The sequence below is a fragment of the Lithobates pipiens genome, unplaced genomic scaffold (assembly GCF_037356315.1).
Source record: "Lithobates pipiens isolate NorthernLeopardFrog02 unplaced genomic scaffold, aLitPip1_a1.2 Scaffold_28, whole genome shotgun sequence".
Lineage (NCBI taxonomy): Eukaryota > Metazoa > Chordata > Amphibia > Anura > Ranidae > Lithobates > Lithobates pipiens.
In genome coordinates this window covers 93,572,546-93,591,208 of record NW_027507789.1, presented here as the reverse complement: position 1 = coordinate 93,591,208, position 18,663 = coordinate 93,572,546, and positions in this window count along the sequence as shown.

Here is an 18,663-nt window from a genome sequence, read left to right as displayed (position 1 = left end):
AGCTGCCGCAGCAGCCGAATGACCGGGGGAGAGGAAGCAGTCATCCGATTGATGACCTGAACCACCCCCATGTTGTCGCAATTGATGCGCAACTTCATATTACGAAAATCCTCCCCCCACAGTTCCAATGCCAACACAACCGGGAATAGTTCGAGCAAAACCAGATTGCCCAACAACCCCGCAACCTCCCACGATCGCGGCCAAGGTTCAGCACTCCACCGCCCCCTAAAATATGCCCCATAACCCACAGACCCAGCCGCGTCAGTGACCAACTCCACATCGAAATTGCTCACTGGCCCCGACATCCACATGGCCCGCCCGTTATAAGAGGCCAAGAATTCATGCCACGCCTGCAAGTCTTCCCTGTGTTCCTTCCGCAAACGCACAAAATGGTTAGGCCCAGTCACCCCGGCCGTGGCCGCCGACAGCCATCGGCAGAACACCCGTCCCATAGGGATGATCCGGCTAGCGAAATTCAGCTTGCCTAACAGAGACTGCAGGGCCCTCAACTGAACCTTCTGCCGTCCCTGCATCCCCGCCAAATCTTTTTGCAGATCCAGTAATTTATTCTCCGGCAATCGACACTCCATTGCCCTCGAATCAATCACTAACCCCAAAAAACTCAATTCCGTAACCGGGCCTTCCGTCTTGTCCCCCGCCAACGGCACCCCGAACCTGCCCACAATGTGCTGCAACGTGGACAGAAGAATCGCACACACACACACTGAAGGCAGGCGGGCCCACGCACAGAAAGTTGTCCAAATAGTGGATGACTGACTCCAGGCCCGAAACGTCTCTCACCACCCACTCCAAAAACGAGCTAAACGCCTCAAAGTAGGCGCAGGAAATGGAACAACCCATGGGCAGGCACATATCCACATAGAACTTGCCCCGCCAATGGCACCCCAACAGCCGGAAGCTGTCCGGGTGGCCCGGTAGCAATCGAAACGCCGATTCCACATCCGCCTTGGCCATAAGAGCCCCGCGTCCATACCGCCTGACCCACCGCACTGCCGCATCAAAAGACGTGTAGGAGACCGTACACGCATCAGGGTCGATGAAGTCATTGACCGACCCCCCTTTAGGAAAAGACAAATGATGAATCAAGCAAAACTTCCCCGGCTCCTTCTTAGGAACTACACCCAGCGGGGACACCACCAGTCTCCCCACGGTTGCACTTCAAAAGGCCCACCCATCCGGCCCAACGCCACCTCCTTGCCCAGTTTTTCGTCGACCACCCCCGGGTGATCCAAAGCCGATCGCAAGTTCCGAGCCACCGGCGGCACCCCCGCCAATGAACAAGGAATCCTGAAACCGCCCCGAAAACCCGAAATCAACCCCTGCGCCGCCTCACCATCCGGATACTTACTGCTGGGGTTTTTTTTTTTTTCGCCTTCCTCTGGATCAATTGTGGGCATAAAATTGGGTATTTGGATTGTACGATTATTTTTTATTTTATTTATTTGTTTTTAAGGTTGAACTGGATGGACTTGTATCTTTTTTCAACCTAACTATGTAACTAACTATGTAACTATCCTTTCCAGGGTCACCGGCGTCATCCCTTTTGTGAGCAACATCGCCGGCACGCTTTCCTTTCTTGAAACAGCGGGACAAGTGCGTGGGTGCCGTCGCAGCCAGAGCACTCGTGCTTACATCGGCACGCGCCCCCGAATTTACAAGCCCCTTCATTAAAGGGCCAGCACACCCCCCACTTTTTTCCGGCCGGCAGCCCTGAGGACGATACACTCCCGGCCCCCCCCTGAAGAAACGGAGTAGGTGTCCGCGCCGCAGACATAAGCCTCATCCAGAGGCTTATGTCCTTGTGGTCCCAGCGCAGTTCTGACCGCACCGCTTTCCGCTGCCTAAACTGTTCGTCATAGCGCAGCCATGCCACCCCCCCATACACCCGATAAGCCTCTCCAATCGCGTCCATATAACAGAACAACGCCGAGCAGTGCTCGGGGTTCTTCTCCCCTATCACGCTAGCCAAGATAGCGAAAGCCTGAAGCCAATTGGAAAAAGTGTGCGGGATCAGCCGATACCTACGCTTCTCCTCGTCGTCCTTCTTAGAACTGTCCGGCTTGACCCTATCCAAGTTGAACTTGTCGAGGGGGAGCAAAGAGAAAATCTCCACATACTCACCCTTGCCAATCTTATCCCGCACCTCCTGCTTCAGGTGCGCCCCCAACGGGCCCTCGAAGCAAACATAGACTTCGCACCGGGCAGCATCCGCGATCCTAACCACATTGGCCCGCGCCCCAGGTTCCGCGGCCACCGGGGGAACCCCGGAGCCCCCAGGCCCCATGTCCACTCCCCCAGGAGCCACCGAGGTCGGGGTGTCCACCACTGGCGTGGCCCCGGACCCCCCGGCCCCCGCCCCCGGAGCCATCCAGGGACCCACTTGCGGCGCCCCCGAACCCCCCGCAAACTTACCCACCAGGGCCTGCAGCCCCTCCAACTGCTCCTGCAGCTGCCCCGAGGGCCCCCCGAGGCAACGTGCCCCGCCCCCGCCAACTGACCTTCTGAACCCACCCCTTTGCCGTCCTGCGATACCGGGGCCCCCGAACCCCCTTTGTCCACCCCCAGCAAACCCCGCAAGGCTTCCGTCAACAATGCAGAATCAGGCGACTTACCTGGCCCTACCGGGGCCCCGCCGACTTGCACGGTTCCAGGAGCTGCGTTGGACACTTCCTCTTCCTGCGACATCTCGCTCTCAGACTTGTCCTCCCCGGCGCGCACCGGAGATGCCGCCATCCCCCTGTGCGAATAGCAATCCTCCTGGTCCGAGCGATCCGGTGCAGCCCGCAACGTCCGCAGCCCCCCAACGCCCCCGGCATACTGGCGTCCAATACCAGCCCTGCCAGGCACCTTGGCGGCCCTCTTCAACCCGCCCGCCCCTTCCCTGGAGCTGTGACCCCCCGTGCAACCCCCTGCCCCCACCGCGTGTGTCCCCATACCGGAGACCCCAGGCCGCGGATCCCCCCCTTTGTCCTCCCCCCCAAAGGTGGCAGGACTCAGAGCCCCCCGCACGCTCCCCCCCTTTCCCGGGTGCCGGCCCGGCCCGGAGCCGGCGCCATGTGGCTGCGAGGCCCCGTCCCCCTCCGGACGGCGGCGTAATGACCGCCCGGACCAGGGAGAGCCAGGCACCTTCCGTTTCGTCAGGGGGACCGAGCGGTCCTCCCCCGGGCTCCGACAATCACGAGGTGGCCGAGGTGTAGGCCCAGGAGAAAAACGCGCCAGAGGCAGAGACCTCCGCGCGCGCAGCAGCACCTCACCTGCCTCGCCGACATCCTCTGCGCCATCCGCTAGGTCCCCGACTCGGTCCCGCAGCCAATCCGCTCCGTGCACCTCCGCCGCCCATCGCAGCCGCACGAAGATCCCGTCCAGGTCGGCCATTACAGAGGAGCAGCGAAAAAAAAACTGCCTCCTCTGTGTCACGCTGGGATCCGAATGATATTATACGGCTCCTCCCCTTCGCTAAAACTGCTTCCTACAAACTTTCCTCGGCTCCACCTATCCACCTTAACCCTGTGAGTCCCTCAGTCACCCTGTCATGCCTAGCACTCCTTATGTCCTTTCACTCCTTAATCCGTGCTTCTCTTTCACACAACATTCATTCATGCAATCACACACACTCTAGTCACTCTACACATACACATTCATTACAAAAAAGGGTGATGGAAGGAATAAAAGGGAGTAATTAGGATTGTTTGAAAAAATCTAATTCTATTTAAATCTTGGGGTCACACCGAAGAGAACTGCTATTGTCAATGTCAACTTCAAGTGGTAAGAAAAAAAATGATTTTCCTCAACATTTGGATGGTTCCTCTGAGTCCCATGTATCTTCTTCACATGGTGGCAATGATTCGGGTCTCACAAGTTAAGGGTAGGGTAACCCAGCTTGGGGAGGTTAAATTTGAGGAAAGTTATTTGTTCCATCAAATGGGGTGTTAGTTGTGCACGGTGTGGATTAAGGATATTCCCAGTAATAGAGAAAACTCTCTCACTTTGCACACTGGTTGGAGGACAGGATAGTAGTTTCTGGGCAACCAGGCCACACACTTTTCTTACCATCCCAATAGGTCAAAGGGTCCTCTGTAGGAAGCAAAGGGGCTTCATATAGGTAGGCCCTGACCATTTCAGAGGCACTGCTCTCCTCTCGATTACCTTCTGCTTGACCTGCATCCACCAGATTGTCAAGTGCCTCTACCCAACATGCACATGCTCCACTCAGTTGTTTTTGAGTGATGGTGCCAGGCCTTGGAATAGCAGACATTGCAGGTGAATGTTCCAAATCGGCCTCATTCAGCATACCTCTTTGTTGCTGTAAATTATGGACTCTTTCAATGAGTTTTTCTTTCCAGTAGGAAAGGCTGTTGTCTCTGAGTGCCAGTTTACCTTTGATCCTGGGATCACACAGGGTAGCCAGCATGAGTTCAGGGCTTTTGCGGACACGGTCATTTAGCCGATCTTTTAAATTGTCTTGTAGCTTTCTGATGAAAGACGCTACATCGGCATGAAGTGGGCTGCCACAAACAGGCTCACTGTTTTCTAGGAATGATCCCATCTTATCTATGAGATAGGTAAACAAGGGTATGACCTGTCCTAGGCTGGCATTGCTCTGACTCAAGTTTTCCGTCACATTAAAAAAAGGTTTTAAGACAGAAACAAGCTGCCCAATTATACACCAGTCATCACGTCCCAGTGTGGAATCAATCCCAATGCTGTGGTGAGATGATAGATTGTGGATGGCTGTCTTTTGCTCCAAAATGCATTCCAGAATTTCCAGGGTATAGTTCCACCGGGTGCTGACATCTTGTTTCAGGCGATGTATGGGGAGCCCTGATTGTTCTTGCTCCTCCCCTAACCAGTGTGGTTTCAATTTAATTGGGTATAAGGTAAGGTTTGGGTTCTGGAAGCATCATATCTGGTATACCACAGTCAAGAAATGGTACTGCTTTATTCTGCAAGGCTTTGGTTTAGCTGGAATTATTAATTACATTAGTCCCCCTCTGCAGCCGATTCCAGTCTTCCGGTTAATGTGACCTGTGCTTGTCACTTCCTCAATGTCACTTCCCTGATCACGCCACCTTCTTGCTGCAGTTCAGATTCCCAGTCTGAGCCAATCACTGTTAATCATAATCTTCAATCAGCGTGAATAAAAAAGCAGGCTGGAGGGGGTGTGTCAGACAAGAATCTGCAGCTATTGTCCCTGGACAAGAGAGGCCCGGAATTAAACTAGAAGCTGGGTGGAGGGCCAGACATGACAGATGCTGGGGGAAGAGCGTAGGGGGTTAATGAAAGGAAGAGAAGTTGAAGGGGGTGGAGTATAGAGAGAGGAAAGGAAGAAGGGGCGGAGTAATATAAAAGGAAGGGGAGGAGCGTAGAGGGCAACGTGGTTTCAGTGTGGAAAGAGAGTTGGGAGTGTGAGGACCAGCTTCGTTCACTTCAGCTCCGGGAGTGCAGTAGGCTCGGTGTGGGTGGCGGGGGATTTCGGTGGTGGACTGTTCCCGCTATACGGGGGGGGGGGGGGATTTAGAGCTGCGGGCGGGTTTTTGGAGACGCACGGCGGGTGAAAAACTATGTCTGAGCTGGACGCTTTGTTTGAACGGCTGCAGGCCGCGGCGGCGTCACGTGGGACGGACTGGCTGCAGAGCTAGGTGGCGGCCATTACAAATGCGGCGGAGGGGGGGCCGGTAGCGGGGGTAGAGTACTCCACGCGCTCGGCGGTCCCGGCCGCCGGAACGTTTTTCCCCAGGCCCCTCCACCAGAGCCACCCTAGGAGCCCGGTGACCGACCACCCCCCCCCCCCGGCAAAACGTTCAGGCGCAAAAGCGCCAGGGGGGTCCGGGCGGAATCCTCTGCATTGGCGGGGCTCGGGGAGCAGGGCAGGAGGTGCAGACAGAGCCAGCTCCCCACTGGCGAGGGCAGTTCAGGAGGGGACGGCGGTCACCCGTGGACGCGTGGCATCTTCGCCACAGGGGGGGACCCGGCGTAGGAGGAGCAGTGTCACGCCTGTGCGCCAGCAACCAGACGCTGCAAGCAGGTCCAGGCGGTAGGATGGGAGAAGCTTGGCGGCAGAAGAGAGAGGAAGAGCTGGGGGACCGGTGCGGAGACAGATGGCGGTGGTCACGCGGAGCCAGGGGACGAGACGCCAGTGTCAGGGCTACTACAAGCAGATGTCGATCCACGGCTGCTGGGGTGGAGTCGCCCGGCAGGCTAAGCACGCCTCTGCTACCTACGGCAGGAGAGCGGTCGGAAGGAGAGCTGTCGGGTTCGGAGGAGGAGATCCGGGACGGCGTCGCGGCGGCTGGAGCATCCGGGGCGGCGGCTGACAGGAACAGACCCAGGCAGCCAGGTAAGACTTTCGATCTCTCGTGTAATGATTTTAATGCTGCTTTGTGTGGGATTGTTGGGGGGGGGATGTGCGGGCTGCAGGGGGTAGTGTTGGGCCTGACACAGTGGGCCCGCGGGGGGCGGGCTGTCAGCCCGCCGCCGGGCGGGTCACAGGATCATTTCCAATCCTTATTGGGGGGGCTTCAGGGTCTGATTCAACGGTTTGCAGCCGGGGCCACAGGGGTCCACCCAGGGGCGGCTCCATGGGTTGGGGGTCCGGTGGGACACTTTGGGCTGGGGTCGCAGGCGCCGGTGGGCAATCTGGGGTGTCCCTTGCCGAGTGGGGTTATGGGGGCCCGCAGATTTCGGAGGCTCCGGTGGTAGCGGGTGCGCCGCAGGAGGCGCAACAGACGGCGGGGACTCCGCGGGAGGAGGGCTCTGTGCCTTTAGCAGCGGCTCCACCGATGGGCACGCCCCCGACAGTTTCGATGATGGGGGATGCTGCGGTAAGTACACCGGGGGTGGAAAAGAAAGGGGATTCATCGGCGGCGCCTAGGGTTGACGTGGTCAGGATAGCGGACGCCGCGAAGTGCGAGGTGTATGTGTGCTATGAGGGGCCTTTGGGCGCACATCTGAAGCAGGAAGTGCGGGATAAGATCACCAAGGGTGAGTATGTGGAGATCTTTTCATTGCTGCCCCTGGAGAAATTTAATCTGGATAGGGTCAAGCCGGATGACTCCAAGGACAACGAGGAGAAGAGGCGGTATAGGCTCGTACTGCGGACTTTCGCGAACTGGCTACAGGCGTTTGCCATCATCGCCAGCGTGATCGGCGAGAAATCTCCAGAACACTGCTCGGCTCTCTTTTGCTATATGGACGCCATTGGGGAGGCATAGGGTCTATGGGGGCTCGGCGTGGATACGGTACGACGAGCAATTTAGGCAGAGGAGGGCGGGTCGGACGGATATCAAGTGGGATCACAAGGATATCAGCTTTTGGATGCGCTTGATGTCGTCGGCGAGGGCTCCGTCGCAGTTTTTTCAGGGGGGGGGGGGCCGGGGGAACCCCCGCCTCGGGACTTCCGGCCGGAAAGAAATTGGGGGAGTGCTGGCAATTTAACGAGGGGTGCTGCAAATTTGGAGGGTCCTGTCATTTCCGGCATGAGTGCTCCGGATGTGGGGGGAGCCACGCACTGTCCCGTTGCTTCAAGAGGGGTAAGCGCGGTGCAGACACTGCGTTCAAGAGGGACAACGCCGGAGAGGGTGGAAAGGATGCGACCTTTCCTAAATAGGTACCTGAATAGGGAGGCGGCGAGAGTGCTGGGAGAGGGTTTTGCGGTGGGTTTCAAAATTCCGTGTTCCATGGCTGAGGTTCCGCCGGTGGCTCGGAACTTACGATCCGCGCTGCTACATCCTGGGGTGGTTTCTGAGAAATTGGCCAAGGAAGTGGCGCTAGGGAGGATGAGTGGCCCTTTCTCGGATCGGCCATTGCCGGATTTGGTGGTGTCCCCGTTAGGGGTAGTGCCTAAGAAGGAACCTAACAAGTTTCGGCTTATTCGCCACCTTTCCTTTCCGAAAGGGGGTTCCGTGAATGACGTAATTGACCCGGAAGCCTGCACGGTGTCTTATACTTCTTTTGATGCTGCGGTAGGTTGGGTGCGTCATTTCAGGGCCGGGCGCGCTCATGGCAAAATCGGACAATGAGTCGGCATTTCGGCTGCTGCCGGTACACCCGGAAAGTTTTCGCCTTTTGGGGTGCTGTTGGCAGGACCGTTTTTATGTGGATAGATGCTTGCCCATGGGCTGCTCCGTCTCCTGCGCCCTGCTTGAGCTCTTTAGCTCTTTCTTGGAGTGGGTAGTGCGCGATTTGTCCGGCTGGGGTTCGGTTATCCATTATCTGGATGACTTCCTCGTAGTGGGCCCCCCGGCTTCCAATGTGTGTGCGATCCTTTTGGCCACGTTGCAGCACATTGCTGAGAAGTTCGGGGTCCCTTTGGCGCCAGACAAAAACGGAAGGGCCGGTAGAGGTGCTGAGTTTTTTGGGCATTGAGCTGGACACGGTCGCCATGGAATGCCGGTTACCGAGGGACAAGGTGGACGGACTCCGGACGGAGATGAAAGAGATGGTGGGGCTGCGGAAGGTGCAGCTCAGGAAGCTGCAGTCGGTCTTGGGTAAGCTCAACTTCGCTTGCCGCATTATCCCGATGGGGCAAGTGTTTTGCCGACGGCTGTCGGCGGCCACGGCGGGAGTCTCAGTTCCGACTCATTTTGTTAGATTGACGAGGGAGCATAGGGAGGATCTGCGGGTTTGGTACACGTTTTTAGAGGACTACAACGGACGTTCTGTGTGGATGGATGGGCCGGTGAGTAACTTCGACCTGGAGCTGGTGACGGATGCGGCGGGTTTGACAGGATACGGGGCGTATTTTCAGGGTCAGTGGAGTGCGGAGGCCTGGCCGCGGAATTGGGTAGAGGAAGGGTTGACAAAGAACCTGGTGCTGCTGGAGCTGTTTCCGGTGGTGTTGGCTTTGGAATTGTGGGGCGCGACCTGTCGGGACCTTAAGATTAGGTTGAATTGCGATAATATGGGAGTCGTGCAGGTGATTAACCGGATTTCGGGTTCTTCCCCGCCGGTGATCAGGCTGCTGCGCCATCTGGTGCTGCGGTGCTTGCAGATGAACATATTTTTGTATGCCTTCCATATTCCGAGGGTGGAGAATAACCTGGCCGATGCCTTGTCTCGATTTCAGTGGCAGAGGTTTTGGGACTTGGCACCGGGAGCGGTGAGAGAAGGGATCCCCTGCCCGGAGTGGCTTTGGACAATTGCTTTGGAATCGCCGCAGGATGGATCAAGAGGTCGGTGAGCGAATCGACTTGGTTGGCGTACAGTAGAGTTTGGAGGGAGTGGCTGGAATTTTCACGCCTGGGGGACGCCAAGCTGGAGAGCAGTGGGGCGGACAGCAGTTTATTGGTTTTGTATTTTGTGGTTGGACAGATGGAAGGGCTAGGGTTGGTTTCTGTGATCGAACGGAAGCTGGCGGCACTGGCGTTCTGGTTTAAGTTGCGGCGAAATGGATGAGACTAAAGGTTTCTGGGTACGGCAGGCATTGAAGGGGTACCGGAAGGGTAATCAGAGGAAGGACGGGAGGAGGCCGGTGACTTTTGCTATTTTGCAGGCGATTTGCCGGCAGTTGGGGGGTTTATGCGAGTCAGGTTATGAGGCTCAGCTGTTTCATTTCGAACAGCATTTTCCTTGGCTTTGTTCGAGGCTTTCAGGGTGGGGGAGCTGGTCAGTCCGGCGAAGAACGTTGGGGGGGGGGGTTGTTGGGGCAGGACGTGGCATTGTGTGAGGGTTGCGTGTGTTTGAAACTGCGCAGGTCTAAAACGGACCAGAGGGGGAAGGGTGTGGACATTTGGTTGTATGCATTGCCGGATTCGGAGATCTGTCCGGTGAAGGTGGTGACGGAGTTCATGAGGATTCGACCACAGGGGGGGGGGGTCTACTGATGGTACATAGGGATGGGAGTTTCCTGTCCAAATTCCAATTTATAGCAGTGTTTAGAAAATGCTTGAGGTCGGGGGGGGGGGGGGGGGGTTAGACGGGGCGCAGTTTGCTTCGCACTCCTTCCGCATCGGGGCGGCCACTGAGCTTGCCAGATGCGGGTTGGACGAGGCTGCGGTAAAAAGGATAGGGCAATGGGAGTCCAGGCGTTTCAGGTCCTATGTTTGGCCGCATTTGGTGTAGACAGTTGTTTGTGTCATGTGGGTGATTGGGGTTTGTGTGATGTGGGTTGTTTTTTGGCTGTGTCATTTCAGATGGAGGTCTACCACACCTCGTCTGGATTCTCCGTCAGTCCTATGTTTTTTGGGGTGCCAGGAGAGTGGATGTCAGACCGGAAGGAAGGCAGCTGGGGATTTCACGTAGTGAGGCTTGCATCAGGTGGTTGGGTATCCCGGGGATGAAATGGGGTAGGATAATACCTGAAGTACACCGGTACACCAGCCTGGATAGGCCCCTTGATGTGCTGGTTCTCCATGTTGGGGGGGATGACCTGGGGATTAGGTCTTACTCGGGATATAATTGCCGACGTGAAGTGCGATTTTTTTGATGCTTCGGAGAGACTTTCCGGGTATGGTCATAGTCTGGTCTGACATTGTAGCACGTACGGCATGGCGAATGGCACGGTCTGTAGTCAAACTCAATAAAGCCCGAATTAAGGTTAACAAGGTTTTGGGGAGGTTTGTAAAACGGAATGGAGGTTTAGTGGCACGCCACATGGAGTTGGAGGTTAACATGGGTATGTACCTTCAGGGGGATGGGGTACATTTGTCGGCAGTGGGCATTGACCTTTGGGCGTTGGGATTACAAGATGGGATTGAACGGGCCCTGAGGGTGTGGAGGGACCCTTAAGGATAAGGGGGTCTTCCTTGCGGGCTGTGGCGGTGTCTTTTGATCTTTGATGGGGCAAAAGGAAACAGATGATGGAAATGTGGGGGGGGGAGCTTAAAGGGATATGGGCCCTCCCTTTTGGTGTATCCCAGCGGAAGGGTAGGCTGGAATACGGGATTTGGTGGCATTGCGGGAAGGTGGTTGTCTCCAGGCTTATAAACGGCCAGAGGCCTGGTATGGTAAAGGTGGTCCAGCAGTGTAATGGTGGAGAAGGTTATGTTTAAAAGGTGGAACGTGGTACTGTCAAAGACCAACTGACTGGGAGTTCTTTCAAATTGCCGTTACCAAACAGTTGTTATATATATATATTTAATAAAGTTATTTAAGTTATTGGTTTGAAGAGTTGTTAATAAAAGGCTGCTATGGCCATTTATACTCCAAACTCCTGTGTGGCCTGATTATTGGGTTAGAGGGTAAATTTTAGAGAGTAAAGGTAACAAGAATTATATAAAGGTGAAAGAAAGGGTAATTACAAGGGTAAAAAGTACGGAGCGGTATGTCCCTAATGCATTGGTCAAGAGAGGCCCGGAATTAAGCTAGAAGCTGGGTGGAGGGCCGGACATGACAGATGCTGGGGGAAGAGCGTAGGGGGTTAATGAAAGGAAGAGAAGTTGAAGGGGGTGGAGTGTAGAGAGAGGAAAGGAAGAAGGGGCGGAGTAATATAAAAGGAAGGGGAGGAGCGTAGAGGGCAACGTGGTTTCAGTGTGGAAAGAGTTGCCCACCCACCCGCCCTGTATTTTGTTTTAAAAAATAAATAAATAAAAAATGTGGGTTTTTTTTTTTTTTGGTGTTTGTTGTCGTTCTTGTTGTCTGTGTTTTTGTTTTTCTTGCAGGTTTCGGTGATGAGGGTCGTCATAGCAGCTGTAGCGGCAGTGTCTTTTGGTCTTTGATGGGGCAAAAGGAAACAGATGATGGAAATGTGGGGGGGGGGGAGCTCATAGGGATATGGGCCTTCCCTTTTGGTGTATCCCAGCGGAAGGGTAGGCTGGAATACGGGATTTGGTGGCATTGCGGGAAGGTGGTTGTCTCCAGGCTTATAAACGGCCGGAGGCCTGGTATGGTAAAGGTGGTCCCGCAGTGTAATGGTGGAGAAGGTTATGTTTAAAAGGTGGAACGTGGTACCGTCAAAGACCAACTGACTGGGAGTTCTTTCAAATTGCCGTTACCAAACAGTTGTTATATATATATTTAATAAAGTTATTTAAGTTATTGGTTTGAAGAGTTGTTAATAAAAGGCTGCAATGGCCATTTATACTCCAAACTCCTGTGTTGGGTATTGGGTTAGAGGGTAAATTTTAGAGAGTAAAGGTAACAAAAATTATATAAAGGTGAAAGAAAGGGTAATTACAAGGGTAAAAAGTACGGAGAGGTATGTCCCTAATGCATTGGTCATGTTCAATCTCTGGCATGCCCCTAATGCATGCATTAACACTTTCCTCATGATGTCTGATTGTCTGGTGCCTCCTCTTTGTCATCATCTAAAGCAAAAAATTGTAAATGACCTTGTGACCTTGTAGATCTTTGTGCAGGCAAATGTCTCTAAAAATTGAGTCTTTAGGCTATAGTTCAGACTCCAGAGTGTATTGTGTTGCACATTGGCAACAGGCTGTTTGTTTTGCTTATTTTACATGTACCCTGGAGTTTTTCTTTAACTGACGCTCATTTTTGTCTAGTGGTTTTTGTGTTAGACATAGTGATCCTTGGATCCCCATTCCCCAGTGGTCGGACACATTTTCCATGCACCCTCAGTTATTAAGACCTGCATAGGTCTTGAAGGTTCAGGGAGAGACCAGACCACTGCAGTAGCAGAGGGGAGCAGATGAAGCACTGGGATATCGAAGGTTCAGTAATTGTAATTCATGTAATCTCTGTTATACATCCTAGCCTAGACCAGGAGTAATAATCTACCTAGCCTAGAACAGAAGTGGGGCTTATTCAATCAGTGGCCATACGAAATGTATAACCTTTAAAAAGTAGCCTGCTATATTTTATGAAACAACTTTTTTTTAGTAGGTCATCCCTAATGCAATGGCTTCTCTTTGGTGAGTGAGTGTAATGTAACTTGATATTAATAGCTGGTATAGCTTATATGTTTTTCTGCAAGTGCAACTGATCTTCCATATTTGCGACACTTAGTTAGTCTGGATGAGGTAGATTAGTTACGTGGTGGTCAGTGGTCATGGTCACTGGTCAGCACTTAGGCCACCATTACACTTTAAAATTTTCTCCGGTCGGCCGTGCGACCAAGAGGATAAAATCTTTGGGAGATTCCCCTTTACAGTTACACTGCTCGGTGTGTAGAGGGGAATCCCTTTGTACTCTGGCTGGGGAGGACACACAGCTCCGCCCCGGTCAGAGTACAGTAAAGTACTACATCTTCCTGCACAGCTCTGCAAATCTGGGATGACGCAGCAAATTGACACAGACACCGCTCTTCTACACACAAATTTATTAGGTGCATCTCACTGAAGTGAATATCAAAAATGGAAAACTGGTATATGTAGAAGTGAAAACATCTCAAGATGTTACATGATTGTCTACAAGGGCTGGGAGATAAATAATTGCCTTTATGTAAGGTTAGGGTGAAGAAGCCATGTGTAATGTATGTATTGTATTATCTATCTAATGTATTTGCTTTTCCTCACAGGTGAAGTATACATCCTTGAACTCAGCGCAGTGGTTAAGAGTCCAACCTGCCCACGTGTGGTTGGCCTGACCATCCTTCCTCCCCAGCAGCTTCTCCAGGGAATGTTCCCTTCCACCCTCCACTATCCTCCCCCCACCTGGACACAGCCATGGGTGCCGCCGCCTCCTCCTCCTCAGTGCCTCAAGTCGAGGTTTCCCCACCCCTCCCCCCTCCAGAGCCACATTTGGATTACCTGCGGCCCATTGTGGAGGTCCCAGAGAGACATTATGCCTTAACCAGGAGGCTATGTCGCTCCTTGGACCTCCACAATCGCCGTCAATATGTGGCTCTGGAGAGGTGCCGAAGGAGCCTTCAGAGGCAACTGGAGGCTACTCAGCACCTTGGTGAGCAGATGACAGGGATCAATATGTCCCTACAGCGTCTGCTCACCAGGTTGGGGGAGGACATGTAAATAGTTACGTTTTATAAGTTTAGTTTTCTCTATTGTTCTATTTTGGTTTTATTTTGGTTTTATTTTTCAAAATTAAAAATTTGTTGTTCAGAACTACTTGTTTTCTTGAGTTTTGCTTTCCTTGTTAGATTCATTATATATGTGATGTTTATCTAAATTAACTACTCCATTTATTGTTACAAACTTAGTAGAGGCCTTATAATTGTGGTTTTCCTACATTTAATAATCAGGCTGAACTTAGAAAATTTAAGAGATTTCTCTCTACACGATTTCACTGTGCAGAGGGTAATCCCATGTATAATGTGTCCAGCAGTGGTGGAATTATCAGGGTCACAACAGTCGCAAGCGCGACTGGGCCCTGTAGTTCTCCACCACTTCAGGGGGCCCACTGGCCGTCCGCCCGACGCGTGAAGGGCCCACCTGCCTGTCCGGGGTTTGTGTCCCATCCACAGGCAGAGAGACTGTAAGGGAGGTGGAGCAGACACTGAAAAAACTGAGCAAACCAATTCAGTGAAGGCGGCGGCGGAGCTCCCCCCTCTGCAACTGCGCAGTGTTTAGGGATGAGATCAGTAAGAGGTCCCCCTCCAGTACCACCATTGCCCCCCTCCAGTACCACCATTGCATTGGTGACACGCGCGGCACTGGGGGACACAGGCAGGCTGCATTTTTTGGGCATGGATAAAGTTTTCATAGAAGCTTCCTCTTGACAGTTATGGTAAGTTTGAATCAGAAACAGAAATGTTTTACTTTGTTATACATTGTAAAAACATAGTTTCAAAATAATGTTTTTTGGGGGTGGGGGGTTTTAGGGGGGGCCTTCCTGATTTCTTGAACCGGGGCCCTGAGGTTTCTAGTTATGCCTCTGGTGTCCAGTCACGCCTTTCAGCTTTCCCCCCACCAGAATACATAGCAGATAGTTACAGCAGGGGTTAACCATACAGCCTTCAACAGTTTACAGGGCATAGGTTGAAGGCTTGCAATCATGAGGGCAACAGTTAACTGGACAGTAGGGATGAGCCGAACACCCCCCGGTTCGGTTCGCACCAGAACTTGCGAACGACCCCCGCGTTCGTTACGAACGTTCGAACCCCATTGAAGTCTATGGGACTCGAACGTTCGAAATGGAAAGTGCTAATTTTAACGGCTAATATGCAAGATAGTGTCCTAAAAAGGGTTTGGGGACCTGCCTCCTGCCTCAGGGGACATGGGTCACTGCAAAAAAAAGTTTTAAAAACTGCAGTTTTGGCGGGAGCACTGATTTTAATGACGATTAAAGTGAAAAAAAAAGGTGAAATATTCCTTTAAATATGGTGCCTGGGGGGTGTCTGTAGTATGCCTGTGAAGTGCCACGTGTTTCCCGTGTTTAGAACAGTCCCTGCACCAAATGACATTAAACGGAAATAACACCATTTAAAACTGCTTGCGGTTTTAATGTTATATCTGGTTCCTGCAATATGGTTGAAAATCATTGAGAAAAATGGCATGGGTAGCCCTCCCTGCCCATTACCAGCCTATTTGGGTCTTGTACGCATATTAAGGGGAACCCCGTACCCATATTAAAAAAAGGAAATGCGTGTGGCCCCCAGGCCCTATATACTCAGAACAGCAGTATACAGGCGGTGCAAACAAGACAGGGACTGTGTAGGTTTGATGTGTTAAGTTGAATCTGTTTGTAATTTTCAACCGGTACATTTTTAAAGTGTAGCTCCAGTCAAAAAAACTATTTTTAAGCTTTTTGGAAAACATAGGGAAGGGTTATCACCCCTGTATAATTTGTTTTGTCGTCCATCTTTTTTCATCTCACTTGCTGCTGTCTCCTTGCGTTTGCAAGTAGATGTTTGTAAGTTGGATGTTTGAAAGTAGGGGCCTGCCCTATATTATAGCGGTATGTACTGGGTACAGGTATCTCACTTGCTGCTGTCTCCTTGCGTTTGCAAGTAGGAGATGTTTGTAAGTTGGATGTTTGAAAGTAGGGGCCTGCCCTATATTATAGCGGTATGTACTGGATACAGAGCACGCAGACAGCACGCACTATCTCCTAACACTACTGACTGCAAGCTCTATTATTAACCACTTGACCACTGGGCACTTAAACACCCTTAATAACCAGACCAATTTTCAGCTTTCGGTGCCCTCACATTTTGAATGACAATTACTCAGTCATGCAACACTGGACCTATAGGAAATGTTTGTCCTTTTTTTCACACAAATAGAGCTTTCTTTTGGTGGTATTTAATCACCTCTCAGTTTTTTATTTTTTGTGCTATAAAAGAAAAAAGACCGAAAATTCTGCGAAAAAATGAATTTTTCTTCGTTTCTGTTATAAAATTTAGCAGATTACCGTATATACTCGAGTATAGGCCGACCCGAATATAAGCCGAGGCCCCCAATTTACCCCCAAAAAAACTGGCAAACTTATTGACTCGTGTATAAGCCGAGGGTGAGACATGCCTGTCCATCCCTGTGTGTGTGTCCGTCCATCCCTGTGTGTCCGTCCATCCCTGTGTGTCCGTCCATCCCTGTGTGTCCGTCCATCCATCCCTGTGTGTGTGTGTGTGTCCATCCATCCATCCATCCCTGTGTGTGTGTGTGTCCATCCATCCATCCATCCCTGTGTGTGTGTGTCTCCATCCATCCATCCATCCATCCCTGTGTGTGTGTGTCTCCATCCATCCATCCATCCCTGTGTGTGTGTGTCTCCATCCATCCATCCCTGTGTGTGTGTGTCCATGTGTGTGTGTGTGTGTGTGTGTGTGTGTGTGTGTGTGTGTGTGTCCAGCCTACCTGTGTCCCGAGCCTCCGTCCCGTGCCTTGCCTCCTTGCCTCCGTCCCGTGCCGTGCCTTGCCTCCGTCCCGTGTCGTGCCTTGCCTCCGTCCCGTCCCGTGCCGTGCCGTGCCGTGCCTTGCCTTGCCTTGCCTTGCCTCCGTCCCGTGCCTTGCCAGGATCGCCGCTCTTCGTCGGCGCCTCGGCGGCCATTGTAAAATTCAAAAGCCACGCCTCCGCCTTCGCCTGTGATAGGCGGAACACTGAATTTCCCAGCAGCCTGTGTTCCGCCTATCACGGACATCGTCTCATCCTCGTCCGTAGTACGAGGATGAGACGATGTCCGTGATAGGCGGAACACAGGCTGCTGGGAAATTCAGTGTTCCGCCTATCACAGGCGAAGGCGGAGCCGGAGGCGCGGCTTTTGAATTATAGAATGGCCGCTGTCTGTCTGCTCGACACGCTGATCGAGCAGGCAGACAGCGATGACTCGAGTATAAGCCGAGGGGGGCACTTTCAGCCTCAAAAAAGAGGCTGAAAATCTCGGCTTATACTCGAGTATATACGGTAGTAATTTTTTCTTCATAAATTTTGGCCAAAATTCATACTACTACATATCTTTGGTAAAAATAAGTACAAATTGGTGGATATTATTTGGTCTTTGTGAAAGTTATAGAGTCCACAAGCTATGGTGCCAATATCTGAAAATTGATCACACCTGAAGTACTGACGGCCTATTTCCTTATTTTATTTTTTTTCCACAAAATTGTCATATTATCAGGTTATTTCACACACACAGCATATGCATACCACAAATTACACCCCAAAACACATTCTGCTATTACTCCCGAGTATGGCGATACCACATGTGTGAGACTTTTACACAGCGTGGCCACATACAGAGGCCCAACATGCAGGGAGCGCCATCAGGCGTTCTGGAGCACCCAGGCCAATTCTGACATTTCTCGCCTACATGTAAAAATCATAATTTATTTGCTAGAAAATTACAGAGAACCCCAAAACATTATATATATATATTTTTTAGCAAAGACCCTGGAGAATACAATGGTGGTCGTTGCAAATTTTTATCTCACACGGTATTTGCACAGCAATTTTTCATACGCGTTTTTTTGGGGGAAAAAACAGTTTTGTGCTTAAAAAACAAACAAAAAAAAACAGTAAAGTTAGCCCAATGTTTGCATAAAGTGAAAGATGAAGTTATGCTGAGTAAATAGATATCAAACATGTCACTCTTCAAAATTGCACATGCCCGTGGATTGGCGCCAAACGTCGCTACTTAAAAAATCCCCATAGGCGACACTTGAAATTTTTTTTTACTGGTTACATGTTTTGAGTTGCAGAGGAGGTCTAGGACTAGAATTATTGCTCTCGCTCTAACGTTCTCGGCGATACCTCACATGTGTGGTTTGAACACCGTTTTCATATGTGGGCGGGGCTTACGCATGCGTTCGCTTCTGCATGCGAGCACATGGGGACATGGGCGCTTTAAAAAAAATTTTTTTTTTTATTGTTCATTTTACTTTATTTATTTTAGTTTGACATTTTTTTCCCCAAAAATATATTTTTGATCACTTTTATTCCTATTACAAGGAATGTAAACATCCCTTGTAATAGGAATATGGGGTGACAGGTCCTCTTTACAGTGAAATCTGGGGGTCAATATGACCCCACATCTCACCTCTAGGCTGGGAAGCCTGAAATAAAAAAAAAAAAAAGATTCTGGCTTTGATCGTACTGGCGAGTTGGTAGAAGCACCGGAGGGCGGTGAGGGGTGGGGGGGCGTCTATGGCTGGGTATTTCAGGGTATCACCGAGTATGGCTGGGTATCTCCGAGTATGGCTGGGTATGGCAATTTATGGCAGGGTATTGCAGAGTATTGGCGGGGTACTACAGAGTAATAGCAGGGTACTGCAGAGTATTGGGGGGTACTCCAGAGTAATGGCAGGGTACTGCAGAGTAATGGGGGTTACTGCAGAGTAATGGGGGGTACTGCAG